The 6,000-nt window shown below is 37.0% G+C and overlaps 1 protein-coding gene across 1 annotated transcript in view; it reads left to right on the forward strand.

Annotated features, from left to right (window-relative positions):
* Positions 1-6,000, forward strand: part of LOC102471472 (cGMP-dependent protein kinase 1-like) — a gene marked incomplete at its 5' end in the record, with an annotated part of 641,417 nt that overhangs the window by 424,355 nt on the left and 211,062 nt on the right. The gene's annotated exons all lie outside the window — the stretch shown is intronic.

Here is a 6,000-nt window from a genome sequence, read left to right on the forward strand (position 1 = left end):
CCTATGACATGACCAGATCCTGTAAGGATGTACCTCTTTCTCATCTCTCACTCGCTCACTCTTATATGTGTGTGCATGTGTTCTACCATGAATAAAGAAAAAAAAAAACTTCAAAATAAATCAAGAAAAATCCTAACTAAAACAAAATTAATAGCCTCATTACAAAGTTGCTAGGAAGATTAAATGAACTTGACACAGAAATAAGTACCAAATAAATGAGTTTTCATCATCTTCATGGCACTTAATGATCCCTTTCATGTATTAGAACCAGAATATCAGCCTCTTGGGCATGTGAAATATGCTTTACTGTATAATCTCACTTCTTGTAATAAGATTGGTTCCCTACCCCTATGTGTAAATCAACTTTTTCTCACAGGAGGTTGTCATGGTTGGTTGTTTTAGTTTTAGACTATTTTTAATGTACTCAGTACTTTATACTTAATAAAATAACCTTCACTGTTACTCATCTGAGTTATTATTCTCATAGTGCCTTTATTTAGAAAGTCTTTAATATATATTAATTGAATGAAGAAGTTGTCTGGCCAAATATTTCTTAGGAAAATTTTAAAATATGTGGATTAGCAAGCCAGGAAGTGACACGGTAGGAATGCAACTGGCCCCACATGGGGAGGCTCTTGAGTTCACATCCTAGGTCCTTCTGAGCATACCAAATGTGCATGTCCACACCTACCATCTGGGCCTGCCAAGTCCAGGGGTAGCCTGTGGTATGAAGACATAAATAAAACCCAGACAAATGAAAATGGGTTCCATTTTTTGTCTTTTCTCTTTATTTCTGATTATCTGTAAGTATGAAGTTACATACAATGTGTGTGTGTGTGTGTGTGTGTGTGTGTGTGTGTGTATTTAGGTATATATATATAAATCCTGAACATCACCTAGGGACCAGCTCCCCAACAATGAGTAGCCAAACACTTGTGCATCTGCCCAAGCAGATGTTTAGATTCTAAAGCTGTCAAAGGGTAAATGCTGTCTGCGATTATTGCTAAAATAATTCTAGATATAACTGTAATTTCCTCATATAGGTTAATGTCCTCAGTCTTTTCCTAGACCCAAATCTTTCCTTGTTGAGCAAAATAGGAAAACAGTTATTTCGTTTTCATTTCTGCTCCCATGATAAAGCACTAACAAAGATTAAGCCAACCAAAGAAGGAAAATCCTTGAATATGCGAGTCAACTCAGTTGGAGTTTTATGGTATAAATTGATGTGGACAAAACTCAGCTGGTGTATTGTCCACAACCTTCACCATCATCAAAGAAATGAAGAAAGAATGATAATAAGCCCGTGACAGAGGTCCTATTAAATCCATAATGCAAGAATTTCATTAACTCACATACAATCCATCAGAAGAATCAGAGGCTTCTAATTGCCTTTTCTGCCACCACATTAATATATATAGTTATGTAGATTAGTCTCTGTATTCATGAGTATTCGTAGAACATGAGAGATTGTTTTTTTTTTTTTTCTTTCGTCTTGATAGAACCCATGTGCATGCAGAAACAGAGAAAGTGAAAGAGAGAGATGAGCACCCTTTGGAGTCTGGTCACACTGGGATTCCCTTCCTCTCATCTTCCTGCCTGTTGGATCTTTCATGTCCAGCATGTTTCAGGCAGACTGGCCACAGATTCGAACTGTGGTCACCATGTGAGATCCGGCCTCTCTTGAGCTGCTCAGTACACTGTGCCACAGAGCTGACTCACGATTGCTTGTTCCTGATGTCTGTGAATGATAGGAAATATCTCTGTCTGCCCAATCTTAACAAAAATATGCATGCCCTTCTGCTGGGACTTAGTTCTGTTTCAATTTTATATCTTGCTTCTTCCATGAAGAATCTGAGATTTAAGCTGAACATGATACAGATTTCCATCAGCAGTATTTAAAAACATAACTTACTCTGGTTAGTATTAATGTATGTACTTAAAAATAATTATTAGAAGGAACCAGATGTCATAATGGTTAGATCACTGGACTCCCACATGGTTGACCGTGGTTTGATTCCCAGACCTGATGGCTTGAAACACTGTGTATGTGTGCCCCAAATCCTCAGAGGAGAATGGAGATGAAGGGATTGTGGCATGGCAATTCCCTCCCTCTGGGGGGGGATTTCTCGCTTTCTGTCTCTCTGTCTTTCTCTGTCTCTCCAACAAGTGCATGTGTCCTATAGCAAAAACCTTTCTAAAAACACAATAATTACTGGGGGGCCAGCAGATGTTGTAATGGTTATAGTGCTGGAATCCCATGTGGCCAACCATTGTTCAAATCCTGGACCCACCAGTTTGAAACTCACACTGGGCACATGTGTGTGTGTACCCAAAATCTGAGGGAGAGAAAAGAGGAAAAGGGCTTGCAGTGTGGCCATCTCCCTTGGCGGGTGATTTTTCGCTCTTCCTTTCATTATCTCTGTCTCTCCAATGAGCACAAGCACCCTATGGCAAAACTTTAAAATAATAATAATTATTGGATCTCTTGTGTGGCACAGTGGTAATGTGCTGCTAAAGAGCAGCCAGATCCACATGGAAACCACAGTTCAACCACCCAGCCCAATCAGCCCGAAACATGATGGACACATGAACCAGTGCCCAAGATCTGATGGCCAGAGGACTGGAGGCAGATCCAGCATGATCAGGCCCTGTGGAGGGAGTCCTCTCTCTCTCTTTGTCTCTTTTCTTCTCAAATGCACATGTACATACACTATCAAGAAAAAAATATATAAAGTATTATCTATGTTAATTATTTGTGTCTTAATTATGGAAGTGTTCTCTAGAGATGAGGATTGTAGAGCATTTAAAAATAGACATTCTAGAGGTAGTCTGGAATTCAGAATTCAAATCTGCCACTTCCTAGCTGTTGATTTAGGCAAGTTAACATATTCCCCATCCTGATTTTCTTCTCTTCAAAATGCACTAATAATAGAACACACCTCCTAAGGTGACTTTTGGGAATTAGTGATATAGTGTCCACTATAAACTAGTGCAAAATTTGGCACACAGAATGTGCTAAATAAATGGTTACTATTGTTTATTGGTCAAATTTTTAAAAAGTGTGTCAGATATCATATAATTTCTAGTAAAGACTTGTTTTCCATTTTGCATATATTCTTCGTATATCATCATGGGGTACAGCACAGTTTCTTAAAAGTATGCATATGGTATATAATAATCAAATCAAAGATATACACATATTCATCTTATTTAACATTGAACATTACAGTAGGTTTAATCTTTTAAAGAAAGTATTAGAGAGACCAGCAGATGGCGTAGTGGTTACGTCGCTGGACTCTCACATTGATGACCACGGTTCAAGTCCTGAACCCGGAGGCTTGAAACTCATGTTGGGCACATGTACGTGTGTGCAAAAAATCTTGAGAGGAGAGTAAAGGAGAGGGGATTGCAGCATGGCCATCTTGTCTGGGGGTGATTTCGTGCTTTCTGTTTCTCTGTCTTTCCATACCCTATACCAGAAGTCTCTTTTTTAAAAAAAATAAATGAAAGGCAATATTAGAAATAAAAGTGTCTTTTCAGTTGATCACTTGAAGGAAGAATGTCTCCAGTTTTAGACAGCCAAATCTAAATTTGGTTGTTGCTGACAGGCACTATTAATATTGGCAGGTGTGTTTCAATGCTACTGAAAGTTCTAGCATGTTCTTTTGTGTGGTAGTGCTCTCTTCCCCTGCATATTGTTTCTAAATTGCTTGAAAATGTTTTAAGGAAACAAGTTCAAAATGAAGACTCTTTAAGTAGGATTGTTAGAAGCTTCTAAAAATTATGTTACAGAAAGCATAAAACAAAGTGTGTAAAGTGGGGAGTAGGATGGTGAGAGGCAGCTGAGACAGTCACGAGGGTCTTATCCTGAAAGCTGCTTGGCCCCTCCCTAATGGCATTAATGCATTATGTACCTTGTCCTTCCTGTATCTCAGGTCCGAATATTCACTTTACTATTTTTCAATTGCCAGAGGGATGTATTCTCTCCAGAGAGAGAGAGGGAGAGGAAGGAAGCAACCTCTAGTGAGTGTGGTCACACAGCAAATCCTCCTCCTCCATTTCTCATCCTGCCGGGATTTGGGGTGCACAGGCACATGTGCCTGGCAGGTTTTTCAAGCCACTGGGGCTGGGATTCATATTGTGGTCAGATATATGGAATATGGTTTTTTTAATACTAGACTACATGGCCAGCCCAGGTTTTAATATTTAAAAGGACTGCTAATGCTGATAGTCTATGATTTCATTCATACCATGACATTCCGTCATTCTAATCTCTGAAAGAAGTTAGTTGACTTAGTAACACATTGTCAAAATTTACCTGCCATTGTGAACTAAACAATGCTATGTGTTACTCAAAATCACAAATGCAAAATAAGAGTGAAAATTGATATTGAAAGCAAAGTAATTTTTCAGAACAGGTTTTCTTGTTATAGAATGAGAGAGTGATTAGCAGACAGGTTGAATATTATAAGCCTATTTCATAACTTTTGAAGTAGAAAAGACACTGGATTTTTAGCTCTAAATATGATGACTTACTAAAATTTAAAAAAAGAAAATCAATGTATATAATTGCTCATTTCAAATTATTCTCCAGAATAATTTTATTTATATAAAATTTTATGTATATAAAGCCCATTGAAGTATAAACTATAGAAAACATTGAGGACCAGCAGTTGGCTTAATGGCGGTGTCACTGGACTCCCATGTAGTCAACGGCGGTTCAAGTCCCAGACCTGGTGGCTTAAACTCATGCCGGGCACGTGTGAGTGTATGCCCAAGATCCTGAGAGGAGAATGGAGGAAAAGGTATTGCAGTGTGGGGCCATCCCTCCAAGGGGGTGATTTCTCGCTTTCTGTCTCTCTGTCTTTCTGGAGAGTGCACGTGCCTGGTAGGAAAAACCTCTCCCAGAAAAAAAAATAAAAGAAAACATTTATATTAAATATTTTCTCCCCTGTGGAATATTCAAATTTAGTGTTTAACTTTGTGATTTTATGTCATAATGAAAACTTATTCCCCTTTTCTCGTTACATAGATTGAAACAGGGAGTTCAGTATCTAAACTCTCTTTTTATGCCTTAAAAAAAAAGGAATAGGACTTTTGTTGGCCTATCTTTTTAAGTTGCATATTTGGATTAAATTTTTTTTTTTTTTGGTTTTAGTGGGATTTTTTTTTTTAACATAAGTTTCATGATTTTAAAAAGTATTTGCTATGTAGCTGCACCTTTGTCCTCCTCAGTTTCCATGGGCTTTCAGCAGAGTGTTGCTCTGATAACTGATAACCAGAAGACAAGTCCCAAGAAACTCCTCAAGTAGTAGTGGAAAGTATGCAAAACTGAAGTTCAGTGAAAAAATGAATGCATGCATGTGATTCTTGCTAGATTTCAAGGGAGTGTGCGTTTATTACAACTGACATTGCCAAAGTTGGACATCACTATTCATTGTTTCCAAATGCACCAATTGTTGTGCCTCAAATTGATATGATGATATCTATGAATTTGAGATTAATGGGCCACTATCTATGTGAAATGGCTAAAATTGGTAGTCGTTTAGAGGAATGAAAAGTAATGTGTTGGAGGAAAAAGAATAATTGTAAAGAAAGTAGACAAAGAATGCTAAGAAAAAAATTATATTTCTCTATGTAAAGAATTAAAGCCATCTACAAAACTACAACTACAAAAAGATGTTTTTTTTCATTTTTTGTTCAATAATCTATCACATATAGTATATACATTTGCCACATTATGTTTCAGAAAAAAAAATAACTCCATATATTATCACTTGCCTTTTAAATTTCCATATTCCTATCATGTAGTAATAATAATAATATTTATCATTTATTGTATGCCTGTATAGATATATAAGTATCATTCAGTGCTTTGAGGAAGCAGGATTTTTCTTTTAAGTTAGGCTATAACATATGGATATATAATAGAAGAATAGGAAAGGACTGAATATCTCTTAAACAGACTTAATAGTACAAAAATTACAAACGTTATATTCA

The sequence above is a fragment of the Tupaia chinensis genome, unplaced genomic scaffold, assembly GCF_000334495.1.
Source record: "Tupaia chinensis unplaced genomic scaffold, TupChi_1.0 Scaffold000546_1, whole genome shotgun sequence".
NCBI classification, from domain to species: domain Eukaryota; kingdom Metazoa; phylum Chordata; class Mammalia; order Scandentia; family Tupaiidae; genus Tupaia; species Tupaia belangeri.